We start from the raw sequence: 24,761 nt of genomic DNA, 5'->3' as shown, positions 1-24,761 counted from the left end.
CGTCTCCGAGAGGCCCGGAGCCCCAGCGCGCCGCCGGGTCTGAGGGGAAAGTGGGAGCCGGGCCGGCCGCCCTGGCGGGGAGCAAGAGAGTGTGACAATCCGGGACTCCGGGGGGCGCGCGGGAACCCCCGTCTCAGGAAGTCGCCCCGGAGCCCGGCCCTCGGTGAGTCACCAGCCCTCCGGATCTCGCCCCAAATGCTCATTTCCGAATTTCCGTCCGTGGCGGCTGAGGGGTGGGAGCTCCCCTCCCCCAGTTGACCATTGTCACCGCGGTCCAAGGCAGGTGTGTTTGCAGGGCTGGGCCTGCCGGCCCGACGCCCCCTGTGAAAGGGCGAGGACGGCGCTGGTCAGGGCGGGGGGCACACCTGGGTCCGGCCCTGGCAAGGTGGGCGACGGGGGCCTAAGGACGGGGTGTGGCCCTCCGAGGGAGCCCAGAACTGAGGAGAGGGAGCTCCCGGAGTCCCCTTGGCTGAGGACGCACAATCTGGCCATCTCCATCCTGAATCACCCTGTCCTGCTGTAATCCGAGGTCCAGCTCTGTCTTAGAGCCACGCTTCCTCCTCCACCCAACCCTGCCCTTCATACCAGCGGCGGGCTGATGGAGGCCTGGGGAGAAGGCAACTTGAGTCTCCCACCCCCATGTGTGTTAATCCCCCCAAAAGAGCCCAAATGGCCGTTCTAGTAAACAGTGTGCTACGCAAATGTCATTTCAAGGCAAGTCCTCCAGCTTTGTCCCCTGCCCGCCAACTTGCTGCCCCTACATAGAAATTCTAGCTTTCTTATCCTACATGCCTCTCCCTACCTTTGAAATATGGGCTGGGGTGGGTCTCCAAAGACAGATCTACCTGCCTCCTCCCCTCCAGAATCTGAATATTTTCAAGGAGACTCCCAGCCCCCACCTGGAATCTCCTGCGCTGATAGCATCGTTACCCCCTTTCTGGGGGGGAAGGCAGGAAACGCCCCTCTTCATCTGAATCCCCCACCACCACTGCCCAAGCCCCAGTCATCTACCTTTATTTCAACTGCCCTTTATCTCTATCTCTGTGTGACTCTTATCACCATCTGCCTCATTTTATGGTTCTGTACTTTTGTGCCAGGCATATCTCTCTCTCCTGCTGGCTTGGGAGCTCCTGGAGCCCAGGGGTGGAGTCTGAGTCCTTTCTGTCCCCTCCCCCTCCTTGTGCACCGTCAGCATCTGGATAGAGCAGCAGCCCCCTCCCAGGCTTGCCTCTGGACTCTGGCTTATCTGGCTCCTGGACTGTTGTTGTTAGAAGATTTGTCTTCTTTTGAGGGACTGTATTCTGTGATTGGAAGAGATTTGCAGCCCTCTCCTCTCTGCAGAGAGGAACAATGAGTTAGGAAGGGCCGCTGTTCTTGTAGGGAGTGACTTGCCAAATGAGGAGGACAGTACACGCTCTGCTGTGATGGAGGTGGCCCAGCACAAGGCCCTCTGGGCACTGAGTGTTGAGTGAGCCATTCTCTCCTCTGGCTTGGGAGGCAGTGTTGTTAGTTGCCGTTAAGTCGGCTCCGGTTAATGGTGACTTCATATAGAACAGAATGAAACGTTGCCTGGTTCTTCACCAGCTTCATGATCGTTGGTATACTTGGGTTGCGACCACTGTGTATTTTGAGTGCCTTTTAACGTCAAAAAACCTGTTGCCGTCAAGTCGATTGTGACTCATAGTGACCCTATAGGACAGAGTAGAACTGCCCCATAGGGTTTCCAAGGGGCAGCTGGTGCATTCGAACTGCCAGCCTTTTGGTTAGCAGCCAAACATTTAACCTCTGCATCACCAGGGTCCCCACCCCTTCTAACCTAGGGGGCTCGTCTTCCACCACTACATCGGATCATTGTCTGTTGAGATGGATAAGGTTTTCATTGGTTAATTTTGGAAGTAGATTGTCAGGCCTTTCTTTCTAGTCTTTCTGAGTCTGGAAGCTCCCCTGAAACCTGTTCACTATGGGTGACTGTGATGGTATTTGAAATACCAGTGGCATAGCTTCCAGCATCACAGCAACATGCAAGCCACCACAGTATGACAGACTGACAGACGGGTGGGAGGCAGTTGGGTAGAGAATTGGACCCTAGGAGCCAGAAGGCCTGAATTCCAGGTCTGGGTTTACCCATCACCGGTTGTGAGCTTAAGTTGTTCACTTGGTTTTTCTTGCTGTTGGTTGCTCCTCATGGAATCTTAGAGAACATTCCTCTGCATATACAGGGCCCTTTGGGGTCTGGGCCCTGCCTTTCTTACTTGCCTCCTCTCCCATCATTTCTTTCCTCACACTCTATGCTCCAACCATCCCAAGCTACCTAGAGTTCTTCAAAGGCACAGTGCTAGAATGCCCTCGTACCCTGCCCCCCCTCGGCCTTATGAACTCTTCATTTTCTGATTCCCAGGCTTGTCCTCTTTGACCTTCCCAGGTAGAATTAGTTGATCACCTCCATCTTTGTGCCACCCTAATCCACTTTACCACACCGAATAGCAATGACCTGTTTATATGTGTCACCCCCTAGACGGGGACTTGTGGGTGGCAGGGACTGAATCATAGTTCTCCTCCAGTGCCTGGCACGTGGTAGGCTCTTAGGAAAATGCCTGTCGGATAGATGAGAGGATCGGATTAGATGTCCACCAAGAGCTATTCTAGTTCAGAGCTGCCTGCTTGTACATACTCTCTCACAGGGACACAGCCGTGCCTTCCTCCCTGTCTGTTGTTGTTGGTTGCTGTCAGGTTGGCTCCAACTCATGGTGACCCCATGTACCACAGAACGAAATGCTGCTCGGTTGTGCACCAGCTTCACAATTGTTGGTTTGCTCGAGCTGTTGCCGCTGTGTATTTTGAGTGCCTCCGACCTAACGGGCTCATCTTCCAGCACTGTATCAGACAGTATTCTGTTGTGATCCGTAAGGTTTTCGTTGGCTAACTTTAGAAAGTAGGTTGCCAGGCCTTTCTTCCTAGTCTGTCTTAGTCTGAAGCTTCGCTGAAACCTGTCCACCGTGAGTGACCCTGTTGGAATGTGAAATACCAGTGGCATAGCTTCCAGCATCATGTTGTTGTCGTTAGCTGCCATCAACTCTGACTCCTGGTGACCTTGTGTACAACAGAACAAAATGTTGCCCGCTCCTGCGTCATCCTTACAATCACTAGCATGTTCGCGCCCATCGTTACAGCTATTGTGCCAGTCCAGCTCACTGAGAGTCACCCGTGCCCTTGCTGGTGCTCTGCTTCACCAAACATGATGTCCTCCTTTACTGATTGATCCCTCCTGATGACGTGTTCAAAGTAAGAGAGTCAGACAGTGTTCTTTTGTGGTCTATGAGATAATTATTGGCTAATTTTGGAAAGTAGATTGCCAGGCCGTTCCTCCTAGTCTGTGTTAGTCTGGAAGCTTTGCTGAAACCTGTCTACCATGGGTGACCCTGCTGGTATTTGAAATACCATTGGCATAGCATCCAGAACCACAGCAACATGTAAGCTATCACAGTATGACAAACTGACAGATGGGTAGTGGCCTCCCTGTCTAAAGGCCTATTTTAAAACCAGGCGAATGTTCTCCTAACCATCTCATCCAGTTAAGTCCTTCCAATGTGGTATTCTGAGAAGGACCATCATGGACGATGTACAGTTATTTGTAGACATTAGAAGAGGAAACTTCTGGTGCTTCAAGATCACTGCCTTGCTGTTTTTGGAAAAGATGCCAAGGGCCTAGTGCTCTTGAATGGAAGGATGGTAATATCACCTCTCCGCCTTTAGCCCTCGGAAGGAGAACCACTGTTTATTCCAGGGCATGGAGTCAGAAGCGAGCCGTCAGATGCTCGCACGCCAGCTCTTAGCCTTGCTTAGGTTACATCAGTCCCTTTGCAGCCAGCCATTGGGATGCTGGCTTAACAGGGCCCCCTACCTCCATAACAGCAGCTCAGTTAAGTGGTCTTTGCACAGCTTCCCCACAGTGGATACAGTAGATATTTATTAAGCTTTTACCAGGTACCCTGGGATAGTATAAAATACAGCCAGGGCAGGTCCTCATCCAGTTTGCTCAGAAACCATAATCTGGGGCATCACTTCCTCTGCTCAAGGCTTCTGAGAGTGTCTTGTATGAAAAATTCCTTTTAGAATTTAGGAGCGGGCAAACTTTGCCTCCCCTGGGAAACAGGGTTGCTTCCTCCTTTGATAATGAAGAGGAAAGTAGGGAAAGGAGTTATGTGTTGTTTGCACACCATGTACCTCTCAGGAGCCCTGATGGGGCAACAGTTAAGTGCTCAGCTGCTAACTGAAACGTTGGCAGTTTGAACCCATCTAGTGGATCCATGGGAGAGAGACTTGGTAGTCTGCTCCCATAAAGATTACCTCCTAGAAAACCCAATGGGGCAGTTCTCCTCTGTCACGTGGGGTCGCCGTGAGTCGGAATTGACTTGACAGCATTCAACAACGACAACAACATGGACCTCATCTTCCCAGAGAAGGAATTAAGACACAGGAAGGTTAACTGATTTGCCCAAAGTCTCTTTAGATTTGTCTCCAGTTCTTCCCGTCTCCTTCTATACCACACTGTCTTTCTGACTGATTCTGATTCCCTTTTCTTCCTGGCTTCCAGGATGCTCAGAGCAAAATGTGATATTCTACCCAGCAACTATATTCACTTCCCCTCATGGTTAGTGTGTTTACTTCTGTTGCCCTCAACTCATGGTGACCCCCTGCACAACAGAACCAAGCACTGCCTGATCCTGCACCATCTCCATGATCAAATGCAGGTCAGACCATTGTGATCCATAGGGTTTTCATTGGTTGATTTTCAGATGTACATCTCCAGGCCTTCTTAGTCTGGAAGCTCCACTGAAACCTGTTCAACATCATAGCAACATTCAAGCCTCCACTGACAGATAGATGGTGGCTGCGCATGAGGTGTATTGGCCGGCTATTGAACCCGGGTCTCCTGCATGGAAGACAAGAATTCTACCACTGAACCACCCTGTATGTGTTTATATGTAAATCTATCTATATTCTTTCTAATTCATCATGAAACGTTTCTGGAAAACAGTGGACAGATAGTCAATTGAATACAATAAATAGCATCGCAATGTGGTTAGGGAGCTTAGTCCCACAGGTCACATAGGGTGTGTTTGATAAGCACAGTTTGAAGGGCAGTAGCAGTTCAGAGGGCAAAATGCCCTTTCTGGGCAAGGCAGTCAAGGTTGACTTCCCAGAAGAGGCAGGGTTTGAAAGAGGCCTTGGAGAATGGGCAGAATTTTGATAAGCAACAGCATCTGTACAGGTGTGCAGGATTTACAGTCTAAAATCTCTGGTTAGGACAGAGCAGGTCTTCTGGTGTGAAAGGAGAGAATTGTCCCAAAGCTAACATGGGAAACCCGGGGATGCCTTTTCAGATCCTCTGTGGCCTCAGTGGAGAGTCCACGAATGTGGGTGGGAGGTCCTCCCCTGCTAAGGATGAGAGGCTGAGGCTGGCAGAAGTGTAGTGATGTGCCCAAGTCCTCTCGGCCAGCCTGGAGCCCTCATCCCCTACTGACCACTGGGTGCTCTTTAAACCAGTGAGGCTGATGACAGGCAGCAGTCCTGGGCCTTGGTCCTTTTTTCTGTAAAATGGGTACAGGAGTACTGACTTCCTCATGCGCAGCCCGGCAAACGCCATGACAATCTCTGCTACACCTTTATAGGCAAACATGTAAGAGTGCTCTTAGGAGGGAAGGGTTGGCAATCGCTTAAATTACCCTTACCTGTATTAACAACCGCCCTTGCCAGAGGATGGAAAGAAAATCATCCAACAGGGAGGGTTCTAGTAGCAGGCCAATCAAAAACCCAAGTAGCAACCTTGGGGAAAGAACATTGCAAAGGCAGGCCTATGCCCTGTGCCCACTGAGGTCTTGCCTCCTCCTTCTCAGGGCTTTTCCTGGAGTGCCTGAGCCCTGCAGCCTCTTCTGTTAGGCAAGGGGTCTGTCCCTGTAGCAGGGAGATTGGAGGTTAAGGTCCTGGACATTAGCCAGAGTCCTGGGTTCAGGGCAAAGGCCCAGAGTTTTCAACAGCAGCAGCAGGCAGCAGGCTGATCCTAAAATCAGAGCAGAAACTGAGAGGCTCAGACTGCCATGAGAAGCAGACAGACAGCCCGTGGAGCAGAGAACCTCTGTTTATAATAATATCATTTGTCATATATCACTTACATACATGCAGTACTTTCACAACTACTGTGTTTCACCTGAGCTTCCCAGAATTCCTGACAGATACGGAGGGACTGTTACCTACATTTTACAGAAGAGGAAACAGGTTCAGAAGGGTGCAGTAACTTGCCCAAGTTTGCACAGGTTGTGTTGGGCAGAGCCTAGACTTGCACCAGCACCGGTTGGCCCCAAGCCTAGCTCTTCCTCCTGGGCTCTCCACCATGCTCCGCGCTTAGATTCTTTACTTCGTGTAGCTCCCCCAGTACAGGGAGCTTGTCTGCCATCCTTGTCGTGTGTCTGTCCCCAGATATCTCCAGTGTCTGGAATAGGGCCCATCATTGACTTTCAGGAAGTGTTTGTTGAATGTAGGCTGGAGTGGCAGGATGAGGCCATCGGCCAGAAAAGGGAGAAATCTCCGAGGATTTGTGTCTTGGTTTGGGTTCTTTAGAGGAGCAAACCCACTGAGACATGTGTATGTATATACATATATATATGTAAGGCATGTATATATATATGCGACATATATATGTATATACATGAGAGAGAAGGATAGTTATGTACATATGTACTTCAAGGGGCTGGCTCATGCAGTTGTGGGGCTGGCAGGTCCAAAATCCGTCGGTCAGGCTGCAGGCCAGAGACTTCTGCAGTCTTCCCTCCTAGGATCCGTAGGTCAGGCAATGAGAAGAGTACAGGGTCAAAAGAAAGAGAGAGCTCTGCCAGAAGATCCATTTATATTCTAGAGGCAGACCACACCCCCAAGAAAACTCCCCTTTCAGCTGATTAGTTGAGCATATCAGATCACATCATGGAAGGTGATTACATTATATTATATTATGGAACAGCAGCCAGTCCAGTATCTGGCCAAACCACTGAGAATCATAACCTAGCCAAGTTGACACATAAAATTAACCATCACAGTGGGTTTCCCTCCCTCAGCCCTCCTACACCCTCTACCAGAAGGGCCAGTTATTGCTGAAGGGTGTCCCCATGTCCCCTTTGCACGTGACTATGCCAAGGTCTCCTGCACAGGGCAATGTTGGCACCCAGTGTTGGCCCTTCTAACAGAACTGGTCTTTCCTAAGAGGAGCTTGGGGGTATTAGTAGTTCAGTGGTAGAATTCTCGCCTTCCATGCAGGAGACCTGTGTCAGTTCCCGGCCAGTATACCTCATGTGCAGCCACCTCAGTGAAGGCTTGCACGTTGCTATGATGCTCAATAGGTTTCAGTGGAGCTTCCAGACTAAGACAACTAGGAGGAAAGGCCTGGTGATCTGCTTCTGAAAATCAGCCGATGACAACCCTATGGATCACAATAGTCCGATCCACAACCAATCATGATGATGGCACAGGGCTGGGCAGTGTTTCGTTCCATTGTGCATGGGGTTGCCATGAGTTGGGGGCCAACTAAACAGCCACTAACAACAACAACAAAGAGGCACTTAGGGGGACCCTTCACCCAAAGAAATGACCTTCTTCAGGAGGCATTTCAGGCTAAGGTGGGGCTTTCCAGGGACCCTCAAGCCCCAAATCCTGATCTTTTTCCTCCTGGACTCTCCACCATGGAATCTTTCCAAACGCGTTTTGCCTTCCGCGTCTCCTGTTAGGAGTTGGTCTGTGAGTGAGTAAGACAGATGAAGTATTAGTATTTCTTCCCTCCGAGGCTCTTTATTTCCCTTCTGGGCGATGGTTCTTGGTGAGGACTGAATTTTCTCTTCTTTCTGCCCCTGGGGGGGGGGCTTTCTCCCAGGCGCCCTGGAGTCTGAGTGACTCGAGCTGTGGGGTGGAGTGAGGTGTGTGCTCTTTCCCGTCTGCTGCCTCCCGGGATTGGAGCTCCTCCTGACCTCACCTGGCAGGGTCCTGGAGGGAGTCCCAGCAGCCCTGTGCAAGGCCTACCAGGTGTCCTGGGTGGGGGAGGGGAGCTTGCTCAGGAAGAGGTCGGTGGGTCCTCCAGCTAACCTTCCTGCTGCCTGTCCTCACAGCCTGTTGAAAAGCAGTTTGGAAGGGAGGTGGAGGATGGGGTGGGCTGTGCCGGGTGGAAACCTGTGGCCTCTCCCAGTTTTCAGCAGTGGAGAGCTTTCCTCCACATGAGGCTGGCCACAAGGCAGGGCTTCCCTGAGGTTTGGAGGTTGCTGACTGCTGGCTTAATGATGGTGCTCTGGAGAATATTTCCATTCCCCGCCCCTCTGCTGCTTAAGGGCCCATTAATTCCTTTTCTTGGCATACTGCAAGAGTTGACTTTTCACTTTTTTTTTTTTTTTTTAAGAGGGAGAGAAACCAAACATTTTTCGCAATTAGAATTTTCCCCTCTTGGGCAATCACAGTGAAAGAGAGCATATAAGTCATGAAAACCATGCTTATGTGAGGCTCTCTGAGCGGGGAGCAAAAAACCAGAGCAGGACAGCCGACGTGGAGGTAACTCAGTGGGTTATCATGTGCGGAAACAATTATTTCACATTTATTTTGGGTTTGCTTGCTGCAGCATATTTCAATTAGTTCCTCAGTGTTGTGCATCTGACAGGCCAAACGTTTATTGTGGTTTAACCATCTGGTAGGTGGGAGGCCTGCAGCCTTCCCCGTCTCCTTCAGTAACTACCAGTTTAAAGGAAATTTGTTGGATGTATTTAAGAACCCGGCACTAAAACACCATTAATAACAAAAGCCTCAAGAGCTCTGAAAGAACTTTCACTTGTTTAGCCATCAGTTGGACATGCATAACTCAAGATTTTCATTTTTTTTTCCCTGTGTGTTACATTTTCCAACACACGGAGGCAACATCTGGAAAGTGACTTTGTCTCTTGTCCTGGAGCAAGATTCCTATTAGCCCCGCACGGATAGGAGCGCGTTAATTTATACTTCTGTGGGGCGCAGCCTGATGCGTGCAACAAATTTCCTGCTATTAACATGCAGCCCTGTGCTGTGGTAGAAAGTACTAGTTTTTCTCCAGCTCACAGCCTTGAGTGACTCACAGTAGCGCCGTGGGTTCACGGTAGTGACTGCTGGGTCGCTTTTGGCGCCGGCACAATTTGTCCCATGTTCCTCTGATGCTAAGGTTTTACAGCACCTGGTTTCACCCATTTTTTATCTTGTCTCGGCTATTCCTCTCCCCGCCCCTGGCTAAAAGTTCTCTGTTCTGAGGAACGTTCTGTCTGACTCTCCAGCAGGAGGGGGAAAGGGAATTAAGAATCCTACGAATCTGAGAACTGGAAGGAGCACTGGAAAAAAACCGAGTCCAAGGGTCTGACCTTTCCATGAGGAGGAATGACTGTTCATTTCCTTGAAACCTTAAGATCACAGGGGTGGGTGCGAGCGTTGGCAGGGGAGAGGGATTGGGACTCAAGGGCAGGGCTAGGGAACTGGAGGCTGGCTCATAGCATATGGGACATCTAGTTTACCCAGGTTGGTCTTGGTGGTCTTGTAGGTGCAAGCTGGGTGTTTGGTGGGGTCAGGCTGATGCTACCCAGACCATTCTAACCATGATCTTTATGTTATGGACCTTTCCTGCTATCAAGCAGGGAGAAAGCTGCTGTGGGATCCTTGGTCCAGCCCACCTGCTCCATAGGCTGGGAGGAACCTCTTCATCTTTAGGTCACCAGTGCCTGCCTGGCACAGTGGCTCGGGAGGGATTCGGCACCTGGTGACTATTGTGGGGGAGGAGAAAGCTGGAGGTCCAGTGGCTTGCTCAGAGCAGGTGAGTCTTGTCTCTGCTCTGGACAGAGTGGTTGGAGTGTCTCAGACTAAATAAGTCAAGTCTGTTTTCATGTAATCTTGGTGTGACTCCTGGTGCTTGGGTATCCCGTTGAGCAGTAGGGCCTTCCAGAACAGGGGCCGAGTTCTCCTTTTTTGGCTTCTTCAGAGTGCATGGCCTGGTTCTGAACTTGGCAGAATAGTTTCATTGACTCTCTGAATGGGAGAAGACTTGGGGAAGGGGGATAAGAAGTCACGTCCAGAGAAGCAGGGGCTGGCTCGGTCCTGGGGGGGCAGAGCCAAGGACCCCCAACACGAGCAGTGGTCTCCAACACGTGGCCCACTAGCCCTCCCCAGTTACTGCCTGCCAGTTCTTCCTACTTTCTCCAAAATCTTATCTGGGTGCTTAGAGTCACCCCAAAGGGTGCCGACCCTGGCAGGTGTGCAGGTTCCTGTGTGCTGCTCTCCTCTTTCTCTCCTGAGGCACGTGGGACTTGGAAAAGTGGGAGAGGGCAGGAAGGGCCAGTGGAAGCCCAGCAGAAAGAAAGAGGCATGGAGGGGAGGCCTTGGGCTCAGCGGCAGAGAGGGCAGGAGGTCTGACTTTGGCTTGCTTCTGGATGAGGAACAGTGAGATGGGACTAGGGGTGCTTAGGAGGCGGGAGTCGTACCATTTCCTAGGTGAATGCCTTCGATGAGGCACCGCACCTGCGCCTTTTGGGGCCTTGGTTTCTGTATCCATCCGACAACCTCCTGGGGGAGCTGTGCGCCTCAGTGAGAGGAAGGATGGGAGTGTAAGTCTGTGAACTCTTAAGTGGAGCGTAGACAAGGTCTTCATCAGTCCTGGGTATGAAGGTTGGTGGTGCTGGGGCCTGTTCTCTAAGTCAGGCATAGATGAGGTCTTTAGCGGTCCTAGGTATGAAAGGCAGGAGCCCAGGTGGCACATCACTTAAGCGCTAGGCTGCTAACTGAAAGTTTGGCAGTTCGAAGCCACCCAGCGGTTCCACGGGAGACAGACCTGGCAGTCTGCTCCTGCAAAGATTAGAGCCTAGGAAACCCTGTGGGGCAGTTGTGCTCTGTCACACGGGCTTGCTCTGAGTTGAAAATGACTAGACGGCACCTAACAACAGCAGATACGGAGCCTGCTGGGCCTTCCTGGGGTTGGAGGAACTGGAGCGGCTCACCTGCGATGCCCACTCCCCTGGGGCCCCCTGCCCTTGCAGAGGTTCCCAGGCAGCTCCAGGAGAAGGGGGCAGACAGCAGAAGGGGTGCCCGGGGAGACAGTGCCTCCTGAAGCGTGGTCCTCTGGGCCCCTACCCTGGCACTCCACGAAGCCAAACCCGATGATGGTATCTGGGCCTCCTGGGGAGGCTGAGTCAGAGAGGAAAGCGTCAGGAATTCACTAAGTCACGCTTGGCTTCGTCAGGCAAATTAATGTTCGATGTACATTAGCTCCCTTGCTGACTTATGAAATCCATTATCGAGCTGGGCAGTGTCATGCGAAGTGGTGCCTGGGAAGCAGCACAAACATTTCCATATTCCCCAATTAAGGGGGCTTCACCACTACTCAGCGCTGGTGACTGATGAGGAGTTGCACCCATCGTGCTTTATTTGGGAATTTTAGGGCTGTTTATAAATTAACTGTGTCATAGTCAGTTATTGTACCCGGAATCCTACATTATGATTCATGGTCTAGATTATGTGGAAGATAAACTGAGCCTGGGTTGACTTGTGGAAAGTCGCTGTTTTAGTTTATCTATGCTGCTATAACACAAATACCACAAGTGGGAGGCTTTAACAGACAGAAATTTATTTTCTCCCAGTTAGGATAGAAGTCCAAATTCAGGGCACTGGCTCTGGGGGAAGGCTCTCTCTCTGTCGGCTCTGGCAGAAGGTCCTTGTCTCTTTTCAACTTCTGTTTGTTAGTTCCTTGGCGATCTTCATGTGGCATCTATCTTTCCCCTATTTGTGCTTCTTTCTCTGTGACTAATCTTCTCTTTTTATATCTCAAAAGAGATTGGCTTAAAACACACCCTACACCAATACTGCCTCATTAACATAACAAAGAAAACCTGTTCCCAAATGGGATCTTAACCGTTGGATTTACCACTCGTATTTCTGGGGGATACAGTTCACTCCATAACAGACAGGAAGATTGAAATTGAGGGGGAACTTGGTGAGGATGAGCCGGGGCCTCTTTCCTTAGCACTAGGTTACACTTCTATTTTTCTTAATGAGTTTTAAAAATTTTAAAGTAATATATACGCTCATAGTAAATTGACAAATAAAAATGTTAAAAATCAGATAGTCTTGAAACATACATAATGAAAAGTACAATTTTTCTCAGTTCTAAACAGTTGTGTTTTTATTTCTATTTTTATTTTTTATTTTTATTTTTGCCTTTTTATTTTTTAGTTAACCTGAACCTATTGGATCGCTGTGAGCTGGAATTGAATTGACGCCAACGGGTTTGGTTTTATTTTTTGAACCTATAGGTGTATGAAGCCCTGGTGGTGCAGTGGTTAAGATCTATGGCTGCTAACCAAAAGGTCAGCAGTTCGAATCCACCAGCAGCTCCTTGGAAACTCTGTGGGGCAGTTCTATTCTGTCCTATAGGGTCACTATGAGTGGGAATCAACTCAACGGCAATAATTTGTTTTTTTCATTGGTGTGTAGGTTTGTTCCTGCCTCTGGAAAGGGCCGCTTTCATCCCGGCCAGTTCTGCCTGACCTCTCCCCTTATAGTCTTCTGGTCTGGGCATTGCCTAACTTAGATCACTGGGTGGAAGGTGCTGGCCGGTGTGTTTGTTTTCCATTGGAATGTTGGTTCCCACGACCAGGTTCTGAGGCTAGCCCACAAGCGAACATGTGACCCACCGTGCAGCTGAGTTACTGAGCTGCTGTACTGCCACTGCCGTTGTAATATCTCAGGCTTCTTGGCTGCTTGTTCTATCCCAGGTACTCATTTCATCCCACAACAACCCTAGGAAGTTAGCCCCATTGCACAGATGAGAAAACTGAGGCTAGAGGGCCCAGAGAGGTACAGTAACTTTTTCAAGGTCCCATGGCTAATAGATTCCAATCCAGGCAGCCTGGCTCTACACCTCTGTGCTGAGCTGTTGCTTTAGACACTTTGCAGCACAGTGGACGTGTGGAGTTAAATTGGTTTTTGAAGGCCCACCTTGGAATCTAAGCATCACGTAAAATGTTTTTTAATTATGTTTTCAGTGATGGTTTTCACAGCAGTTTAGGTTCCCATTCAACAATTTCTGTACAAACTGTTCAGTGACATTGGTTACATTCTTCACAGTGTATTCACATTTTCATTATTTCCATTCTGGTTGTTTTGTTTCCACTAATCTAATTTCCCTGCCGCCTTACTTTCTCATTTTTGCTTTAAAGTAATTGTTGACCATTTGGTCTCATATAGATGATTTTTTTAAAGGAGCACAGTGATATTCTTTATTTTGTGAGCCAATCTGTTATTTATCTAAAAGGTGACCTCAGGGGCTAGTTTCAGTTCAAGTTCTTTTTGTTTTTTTTGAGTAGGATAACGTGTCCCATGGTACCCCTGGAAAAGGGAACGCTGCTTATCTTCAGGGCTTGAGCAGCACCGAGGCCTACACGAACAGACGTTTGGATGCAGGAATATTTGCACCAGGAGCCTGCGTGCCCTTGTACTACCCTGCACTTGCCCACGCTGAGCCATTGGTCCAGGACCTGCGGGTGGCAACACTCACACATCTCTTGGGAGCACGGCGTGGTGGTGGCGCGACACTGCTGGGCCTTGGGGTATGTGGTCACTTGGTGGCCCTGAATTGCCAAGGCCTGTGCAGCTGGAGCCGAGTACACACTCCCCCACCTCAGCACTGCATAGACACTGGGGCTTCAGAGGCTTTATTTTTAGTTCCACAGCCGGTGTGATTCTATCACTATGGAGATACTGGGCAGGGGGCCCAAGAGGCAGCACGCTGTCCCTGCCCACGAGAGAAGAAGAGGCTCCTGCTTCCCCCTGGAATGAGGTTCCCCAGGCAGGTGGGCTCCTGGTGCAGAGCTCAGTCACTCTGTGTGTGTGTGTGTGTGTGTGTGTGTGTGTGTAACAGAGACACACACACAGACAGGGAGAGACACAGAATGACCGACATCTGGGCTCATGGCTGTGTGGAGACCGTGCCCACAGCCATTCCGCACTTTGACTGGCTCTTGACCCGCTGCCCCAGGAGTCTGGAGGCCCAGTTTCAGTTGAGCTGTGTGACCTTTGGCAGGGCTGCTTTCCTTCCCTGGGCCTCCCTGTCGTCACCTGACAAGGTGAGACGATAGTTTCTGTTCTCCCTGCTCCTCTCCATCTGGTGATATAATAGATGCAGGCAAACTTTGAAAAGTACGCTGTGAGGCACAGGCTGTGTGTGTGCATGTATATGTGTATACAGCAGATCACTCGGCAGACCATCTAAACGTCTTTTCCTGTTCCTTCTTTGTCTCTCTGCTCTTCCCTGTATTTTGGTTTCTCTATCAGAAGACAGAGAAGAGAGGAGATTGAAGGGAAAAGCATTCTAGTCCTTCCCATGAATGATAATAAAAGATATATCTGGGAAGGCTGAAACATTCTCCTTTCCCTATGTCTTAATTATCTAGTACAGCTATAACAGAAATACCACAAGTGAACAGAAGTTTATTTTCTCACAGTTAGGAGGCTAGAAGTCCGAATTTAGGGCGCCAGCTCTAGGGGAAGGCTTTCTCTCTGTCAGCTCTGGGGGAAGGGCCTTGTTTCTTTTTAGCTTCTGTTTCCTGGTTCCTTGACGACCTTCTTGGGGTGTGTATCTTCCCCTTAGTTTGTGCTTCCTTCTCTGGGCTTGATCTGCTCTTTTTATATCTCAGAGGTAATTGGCTTAAAACAGGCCCTATACTGATATGACCTCATTAACATAACAAAGAAAGTCCTCTTCCTAAATGGGATTACATCCACTGGCATACAGGTTTAGGATTTACAACCCATATTTTGGGGGGACACAATTCAGTCCCTAACAACCTGCCTATATGCTGTCCCATTGAGTTTATGAAGAGCTCACTCTTCTCTTTGGGCTGTAGCCTTCAGTGAGGAGAGAGACTTGGAGCTTTCGCTTCCTCCAGGGGTGGAAGTGACTGAGGCTTAGAGTGGTTAAGATTTGTCCAGAGACACACAACCAGTGAGCACCCAAGCTGGAATGAGGGTCTTTTTTGCTCGACTCTGCCCTGTGTTCTTTCTGCTCACCTGTGAGCAGACAACCACTGGTATGAAGAGGAGGCTGTACTCGAGTTTGCCATGGAGTGATACCCACCTTCGCAGGACTTACTCTCCCCTCCCTTTAAAGTCTTAGGCTTGCAGGGCACTTAGAGCCTTGTGCATTTATGGAGCACCGACTGTGTGCCTCACAAATGAGATATTGGGGGCAGGGGCTGTTCACTGCCTGCTTACCCGATGGCGCTCCTCAGAGAGGAAGTTCCGGGTCACCGGGTGTGAGGACATCTGTCTGTCTGAAACACTTGTGCACCTGATGTGGGGCATGTCCTTTTATGACTCACCTGCTCTCAGTGAGTGGAAGGACAGATACCGTTTCAAAGAGCAGATGCCAACTGCCTGTGTTCCCTGGCGCCCACAGCTGAAGGGTGAATGGGCGGCTGCTCCACCAAGGGGCAGGTGCTTCAGCCCCACGGGGATCAGGCAGCTGGTGTGCAAGGCATCGAATGCACAGGCTGATCTCAACAACATGCAGATGGCTGGGTTTGAGGCGTGACCCTGTCCCTGACCTGTTCTGTGGCCTCAAGCATGTCCCATCCTCTCTCCGAGCTTCTGTGTCTTCACCGGCCTTTTGGCTGATCATGGGGTTTAAAGGAGAATGTATGGGAAAGTGCCTAACATGTTGCCTGTTACCTAACAAGTACCATGCTCATCCTTGTGCCTGGTTTGGGCGAGGTACTGGGATACTTGGTCCCCTCCAGTGAGAGGTCACAGTCGGCTGGGACCACCTGCATTAGGACCTTATGTGCAGACTCAGGCTGCGAAGTGCACCTGGAGAAGCTGAGGAAGGCTTGGATCACTGGCAGGGTGAGGCTTATTGATTGGGGTGGGGCAGGGTAATGGGCTTTGGGATTCCAGATTGAACCAGACTCTCCCTCTGCCTCCTTCTACTCTATAGGGTAAGCCTGGGTCTTAATGTCTAGTGTGTCTCCATACTTGCTAGATGGATGGATGGATGGATGGATGGATTGCCGGCTGGCTGGCTGGCTGGCTGGATGACTAGTTGTATGTGTATGTATGGATGAATGGATGATGTGTGTATGTATGTATGGATAGATGGCTGGTTGGACGTATGGATGGATGGATGGATGAATGGCTAATTGGATGTATGTATGTGTGATAGATGACTAGTATGTATGTATGTATGTATGGATAGATGGATGTATGGATGGATGGATGTATGGATGGATGATGCATAGATGAATGGGTATGGAAAGCCGTCCTTGTATGTCTGCTCAGGTGTGTTGATGTAGAAGGTCATCTCTGGTGATGTGGGTGTGCTTCAGGGGGTTTTGGGATCGCCCCCTCGTCCTGGGTCAGACCCATGCTACCTCTGCTCTCTGTGCCCTGACCTGGAACTCTGACCACCTCCTGACTCAGCCGGTTCACCAGGTACAGACAATAATATTTATTATAAGAACAGTCTTGACGCCTGGGTTTTCTCTTCTTCCTGTCTGCCCAAGATCTGAAAGTTCTCTTTTGTTTCTCATCCCCTCCCCTTGGAGCAAAGAAGGACTTAGGATGGCTCCATGGCCTTGGGCAAGTCAGCTCCCCTCTGTGAGCCTTAGCCTCTGTTTGCAACCAAAGGAGGCAGAACTGCGAGCTTCCGCCGGGCCCTTCCACTCTCTGACATGGCCACGGTTTTACTGTTGAGAAAATTGTTGGCCAGGAAAGCACACTCTTTGGCAGAAAGGCAGGAGGCCAATTCAGATGTCCTCATTCCCAGCCTGTCCCTGAATCCTCTGGGCCACTAGTTGTCCATCTTGTGATTCCTCAGAGAGCCTTTGTGAGTCTCTGCAGCCTCACCTCCTGCAGAAAGCCCTCGATTATAGCCTGATTCACATTCAGTTCCTCGATCCTCAGTGTGCACTGGGTATGACAATCAATTCACAAACCCCAGTCGGCTGTTTGGGTGGTGTGCCGTTCTTTCTCTGTGTGTGTGTGTCTGTGAGTGTGTGTGTGTCTGTGTGTCTGTGTGTCTGTGTGTCTCTGTGTGTGTGTGTGTGTGAGTGAGTGAGAGAGAGAGACTTATCATCCTCTGTAGGCAGGAACCATTTGTTTGGTGTCTCTCTCTGCTCCTGGAGGACTGGCACCCAGCACAGGGCTTAGGACACTGGGTGTAGACCAGTCTCAAAAACATAAGCAGATGATTTAATACGAAGAAATTTATTAAAAGAAGAAAGTAGAAAAAAGAAAACGACATATAGTCATTTTAATGTTGTTGTTAACTGCCATGAAGTCGGCCCCCAACTCATGGTGAGCCCCATATACAACTGAATGAAACATTGGCTGGTCCTGTACCATCCCCATGATTAGTTGGATCAGACAGTTGTAGACTTTCAGAAGTAGATCACCAGGCCTTTCTTCCTAGTCTTTCTTAGTCTGGAAGCTCCGGTGTTGAAACCTGTTCAGCATCATAGCAATCCACAAGCCTCCACTGACAGAGGGGTGGTGGCTGTGCCTGAGGTGCACTGCCCGAGAATCGAAGCCAGGTCTCGTACATAGAAGGCAGGAATTCTACCACTGACCCACCATTGTCCCCAGTCCTTTCAATAGATGCTAGAAAAGCATTTGATCAAATTCGCTGTCCATTGAGGGATCAGCACAGATTTCAACATGATAAAGAACATCTCAAATCAGTAACCGCTTTACCCTTAAGAGTAATACTGTAGCACCACTTCCGAAAGTATGTTTTGAGGAACACGCAAAACCTGCATGATGCTGTTGGATATTGTGTCAAAAAAGGATTTTGGGGTCAAATAACATCTAGAAACCGCTGTTGTGAGAACCATTCTCATTAACGTTGGTCACAAGACAAGAATGCCCTCTCTCATCGCTATTAATCATTATTCTGGCCATTGGAGTCAGCGCAGTGGGTTAGGAAAAAGAAATAGGACATAACTCAGAGAAAGGAGGTTACAAGAATGTAGTTAAATGGATAGAATGATTGTCTTCAATTTTCAAAGTAGACAAACTGAGAAAGAATTAGAATAAGACAGTATGGTGGCCAGTTGCAAAGTAAATGAACAAGAACCATAGCTGTCCTACATGTCAGCAGTAACCAGTGAGGACATTTAATGGGAAGAATTGCTGTCAGAGGAGGAACACCTGTGGCCCCTGTTTGCTTGGCTATCAGAGAACCAGTGACCTTATTTCCTGGTTAGAAAGAAATAACACCCAGGGAATCTTAGGCAGCCACCAGTGTCTTTTTCGCCTCTATGGAACCCAGGATCCCAGGAAACGTAGGGATGGCAGTATAAGCTGCAGAGCATTCCCGATCTCTCTTGAAGACCTGTAGAAGCTATTTCTTGGGGCTGAGGCTCACACCTAGTGTTTCAGTTATGGAGGGGTGATTCAGAGTCAGGAAACTTATGTCCTGGTTCTAGCTGTACCAGTTACTAGCTGCGGGGTTTGGGTTGAGTTACTCAGCCTCCCTAAACCAGAATCTTCCTTTCGGTGAAAATGGGATAAAACTGCCATCTGTGCAGGGTTATTCTGAGGCACCTCTGAGGATGTTGCGAACACATTTACAACTTTACATTGTTATTACAAAGGCTGGGAGTGCCTTATTTTCTGCTCAGCACCAGTCTCAGATGATGATCTACGTAGAATGCAACTTGAAGAGAGATTAACCTTGGTGGGTTCTTTGAGATGGGGCTTTCAGAATTCCCGTTTGCTTGGTGCTCCCTGCCCTGGCCTTCCCAAGGCCACCATGATGAGTGGGGCTGAGGGTGATGTTTTGACCAGACCTGGCAGGAAGAATCTGGCTGCTGGAAGTAAATCATTAACTCCTGCTAGAAGCAAGAACTGTCACATTATCATCGTTAGTACGAGGACACCTCATTTAGCAAGCTTCGTCAGGGGAATGGGGCGTTCTTCACATTTCCCCAGTAATTATACTTCTCTGTCTCAAAGGTATTTCTTGCCTCTCTTTCAATACACAGAGAATGCCAGGTATAATTCAGTCTTTGAAGGATCGCTGAGTCATTCAGCAGACCGGGACTACCAAGATGAAGACAGAGGCCAAATTTCCGTTGTCATGAGTGGGGCTGTTCTGGAGGCTGTGGAAGGGGTCAGCGCGGCGTGTGTCCATCTGCCAAATGTCCTTCAGGGCTCACGTCATTGTTCCCCCCCTTTCCTATTGTTGTTGTTAAAGAAGCCCTGGTGGCTCAGTAGTTAAGCACTTAGCTGCTAACCTAAAGGTCAGTAGTTTAAACCCACCAGCCGCTCTGCCAGAGAAAGACGTGGCAGCCTGCTTCCGTAAAGATTGCAGCCTTGGAAACCCTATGGGGCAGTTCTGCTCTGTTCTGTAGGCTCACTATGAGTTGGAACTGAGTTAACGGCAGTGGGTTTGTTTTTTTCGTTTTGATTGTTGTTGCTGCTAGTTGCCCTCCAGGCAGCCCCCGACTCATGAGGACCCCATGAGGTACAGTGTAACAAAATATTGCCTGATCCTGCACCATCCCCATGTGCAGATGCATATTGGATCATTGTGTTCCATAGAGTTTTCACTGACGAATTTTCAGAACTGTAGCTCCAAGCATCATAGCAACATGCAAGCTACCACAGTGTGACAAACTGACAGATAAGTGTTAGGAATATGAGGGTCCCAGAATTAAAGGGTAGAAAGTAGTGTGTTTAAAATAATATATTTGCATGTACTAAATGCCACTACATTGGTCACTTTAAGATGGCTAGCTTTTGTGAATTTCACCTCAATAAATTTTTTTTTTAAATGTATTCTAAAATTGTTTGGATGACTAATACATATGTTAGGTACCAAATTCAGAAGGGTCTACAGGCAAACATAAAACTTCCTTCCGCCCTCGTCTTCAATCTCCTAGTTCTCCTCAGAGATAACCATGATTGCTCATTTTGTGTGTGTGTGTGTATGTTGTCAGAGAGATTCTCTCCATATATGAATATATGTTATTTTTTTAAAAACCAGCGCAATAACAATGCGTCAATCCTGGCAATATTCTCTGTTAGTTCCTTTGAAGTTGCCTGGTTCGTCGTCATCTTTGTTTTTTTAAATAATATTTTATTGTGTTTTCAGTGAAGGTTTACACAGCAGTTCATGTTCTCATTCAATGATTTCTACATAAATTGTTCAGTGACATCGGTTACATTCTTCACAATGGGTGAACAGTCTCGATATTTCTGTTCTGGTTTTTCTGTTTTGCTTGGTTCTTTTATTTTTATTTTTTTCTTGGCTGTCATCTTTTTTTATTTTATGGTACTTTAAGTGAAAGTTTACAATTCAAGTTAGTCTCTCATACAAAAATTTATACGTACATTGTTATGTGACCGTAGTTGCTCTCCCTATACTTTGACAGCACATTTCTCCTTTTCATTCCTGATTGCCTGTGTCCATTCAACCAGCTCCTGACCCTCTCTGCCTTCTCACCTCACCTCTGTGCAGGAGCTGCCCATGTAGTCTCATGTATCTACTTGAGCTAAGAAGCACACTCTTCACAAGTATCATTGTATGTCCCAGAGTCCAGTCTAATCTTTGACTGAAGAGTTTGCCTGGTTCGTTGTAACGGTGGTCTTGGTATTCTGCTGCATGGATGCATCATCATATGTGAAACTCCTTGTCGTGGACTGGATTGTGTCCCCAAACAATATGTGTCTCCTTGGCTGGGCCATGATTCCCAGTATTGTGTGATTGTCCACCATCTTGTCATCTGATGTGATTTTCCTATGGGTTGTAAATCCTGCCTCTATGATGTTAATGAGGTGGGATTATTGGCAGTTATGTTAATGAGGGAGGACTCAATCTACAAGATTAGGTTGTGTCTTAAGTCAATCTCTTTTGACATATAAAAGAGAAAAGTGAGCAGAGAGACAGGGGGACCTCATACCACCAAGAAACAAGAGCCAGGAGAATAGCACATCCCTTGGACCCAGGGTCCCTGCACTGAGAAGCTCCTTGACCTGGGAAGGACCTTCCCCCAACGCTGCCAGAGAGAGAAAGCCTTCCCCCTGAAGCTGGCACCTTGAATTTGGACTTCTAGCCGCCTAGACTGTGAAAGAAAAAATTTCTCTTTTTTAAAGCCATCTACTTGTAGTATTTCTGTTACAGCAGCAGTAGATGACTAAGACACCCCTTCCTTGCTGACAGGGTTTTAGACTGTGATGGCAGAAGGTGGGGAGGAGACAGTGCTGCAATGAGAACCCAGTGCATAGGCTGCTGCACACATTTACTCTCCTGTCTGTGAATAAATTTCCAGATGCAGGACTGCTGGGTCACAGGGCGTTTTTCTTCTCTTTTCAGTAGATATTGCTCAATTGCTCTCCATGAAGGTTGTACCAATTTGCACTCCCACTTACAGTGGATAAGTTCAAGACGGTGGTTTTTAACCGCAAAACCCCAGGCTAGGAAGAGCTTTTAAGTAAAATGAAAATCTGGAGAAAACTCCTTGTATGTGAGAGCCTTTCCCACCGCAAAGGGCGAGCTGCAGCAGAGATCCTGGCAGGGCTGGTCAGGAACACAGACTCCTGTTAGGTGCCTGCTTGCCTGTGATGGAGGGGGCCCTTGGGTTTTCAGATTCCTGTAGTCAGGATGTGGGGCTGCACAGCTCCTTCCTGGTGTGCAGGGGAAGAGCAGCCACCTGGCTCCCCTCAGTCAGCTAGTCCATCACCAAGTACTTAAGGTGCTTTCTGGACCCCAAAGGAACAGCGATCTTGCCTTCGGGGAGTTGATGTTCAGGGAGAGCCCCAGCGTGCACAGGAGGAACCTCAGGCCTGTGACTTGGATTTCACAGACCTGTAAAACCAGCAAATAACTTTGCTGATTAAGGACATTATTATATATTTTTTTCTCTTTCCATTTTAAAGGGTACAGTTCAGTGGCATTTAATACATCCCAGTGTTGTGCAACCATCAACACTATCTAGTTTCAGAACTTTTCATTACGCCAAAAAGAAACCCCATTGCCATCGAGTTGGCTGTAACTCAAGGCAAACCCATGTACAACAGAACAAAACGTTGCCTGGTCCTGCGCCATCTTCACGGTCATTGGTATATGTGAGTCCATTGTTGCAGCCAGTGTGTATTTTGAGTGCCCTCCAGTCTAAGGGGCTCATCTTCCAGCACTATATCGAACAATATTCTGTTGTGATCCATAGGATTTTCCCTGGCTGATTTTTGGAAGTAGATTGCCAGGCTTTTCTTCCTAGTCTGTCTTAGTCTGGAAGCTCAACTGAAACCTGTCCACCATGGGTGGCCCTGCTGGCATCTGAAATACCGGTAGCATAGCTTCTAGCATCATAGTGACATGAAAGCCACCACAATATGACAAACTGACAGATGTGCGGTGGGATATAGAAAAAGAGATTTATTTTAAGGAATTGGCTCATGACATTGTGGTGGCTGACAAATCCAAGATTTGTAGGGCAGGGAAGTCTGACAGGCTGGAAACTCAGGCAGGAGCTGATGCTGCAGTCTGGTGTGTCTGGAATTCGTAGGGCAGGCCGGTGGGCTGCAGTCTTGTGGCAGAATCCTTCTTCTCCAGGAAACCTCAGTTTTTGCTTTTAAGGCCTTTTAGATGATGCAGCTCACCCACATAATCTCCTTTACTTAGAGTCCACTGGTTGTGGATGTTAACCACATCTATAGAATAGCTTCACGGCAACACCTAGACTGGTGTTTGACCAAACAACTGGGCACCATTATCCAGGTGACACATAAAACTCACCATCAGTGAGGATATTAGTTCTAACACGACCTTGAGGCTGTGGGTTCATACTGGATGGGCCCGGAGTCCCTGTGAAGATGCGGGCCCACAAGGACTTGTGGTGGGTTTCCGTTTGACTCACCTGCTGTCAAAGAGATGGCACAACGTGATCATGGAGCTGACACGGCCTCAGGTGGGCAACAGCATATGCTTCCCATTAAGAACATTACTACCTTTGAACAGACTCCAAATGGAACTTTTTTTTTAAACTAAAATTAAGAAAATAATAATAAGACAACCCACTCAACACCCCCAAACTAAAAAGAAAAAAAATTGTAACGCTGACCCACAAAAAACTGTTCATTCTAATATCAGAACCTGGTGGAGTTACATGGACAGAACAATGAGGAAATTTTCGTGTAGGAACTATCTGTATGGGATCAAATTGACAACAGCAACTCAAAAGGTTAAATAGGAAGCTTATGGGGCAGTGAGTTTATGCTAATGAGGGAGGAACAATTAGGAAAAGGAGGGTGAGAATGGCTGTACAACTGGAAGAATGTAACCAATGTCACTGAAATGTTCATGGAGAAACTGTTGAGCTGAGGTGTCTTCTGCTATTTATGTTTTTAACAACAGTAACAATAAAATAAAGAGAAATTTCCTTTTAGGCCAGGCTAATGTCACCATCCTCCATCTAGTCCCGACTGTGACAGAGCTCATGTGGAAGCTGCTTCAGATAAAAGCGAGCTGTGCCGAATTTCCTCTGAGAATTCCCAGCCATCCCCTGGGATCGCTGGAGAAGTTCCCCAGGTGGCTGTGCGATCAGAGCTGTCTTGCAGAGTTGAGGCTTGTTTGACACAATTGACTCCCGAAGAAGCCCTTGATAAAGGGAGACTGCACTGTTATGATTGATGCTCAGCCCAGATATGTCAGGGGTGGGAGTTGGTGAGCTCCCTTCCAACCTGTGGTACACAGGCGGGCAGGCACAGGAGTTGGCCTCTCTGGCTCCGGGCTGGCACGGCAGACAGTATGATGGTAAGGGGGCCGAGTGATGCTGTTTAGATTTCCTGTTGTCTAGCCCCCATCAGTGCTAAGTCACAGCGTTTATGAAGGGACATGTGTTTGACAATACTTACCGCATCCAGTAGCCAGATGGTCCAAACAACCCATCAGTGGTGTGGTATGTAAATATTTTCCATCATTATCATGGTGCTGCCGTGTTGACACTAATGAGGATGAAGAATTACTCTGAGGAGCTCTCCATCAGGAGTCAGTCGGGCCAGTGGGCCTGAAGCAGGGCTGCGAAGCTGGCCCTACCTGGTGGAGGCAGGCAGCGATCTAGACAAGCTTAGGCTCTTCTTGCTGCCTCCTGCCCAGACCAGAGGCTCTTCTCTCACACAGCCACCCCATGGAGAGTTGCCCTCAGAGCTCTTAGCCAAGACTAAATTTACTTCTCATATGAACCAATATGCTTTCCACCATTGATGAGGGCTCTGTGACCCAGCCTGTTTCCTTCTTTGCTTTGCTTACCAGGAAGCACACAGCCGAGATTTTTAGTCATTTGCTTGTAGATTGTCCTCAATTAGGAGTATTGGTTTAGATTTTCTCCTTCCTTTTTGATTTCTTTCTTTTTTGACTCATCTAGTTTTTTTGTTTGTTTGTTTGTCTTCTGTCTTTTTTGTGGGAGGCAGGAGAACATAGTGAGCCTGTGCTGTGAGGTTTTTGGAAGCAGGTAGTGTGGGTGGCGCTTGAATAACAAGAAGCTGTCTGCCATGTGTTCAACGTGTGATCCCAGGGTACAGAATTGGTCTTTATTCTTCCCTGAATTATCAACTAGACTGGTAGTTCCAAGGAATCCCCGGGTGATGCAAATGGCTAAGCACTCAACTACTAACAAAAAGGTTGGTGATTTGAGTCTTCCCAGAGAGAGACACCTCAGAAGAAAGTCCTG

Source organism: Trichechus manatus, unplaced genomic scaffold, assembly GCF_000243295.1.
Source record: "Trichechus manatus latirostris isolate Lorelei unplaced genomic scaffold, TriManLat1.0 scaffold00131, whole genome shotgun sequence".
NCBI lineage: Eukaryota > Metazoa > Chordata > Mammalia > Sirenia > Trichechidae > Trichechus > Trichechus manatus.
The sequence above is the reverse complement of the archived record's forward strand: the minus strand, read 5'-3'. Positions refer to the sequence as shown.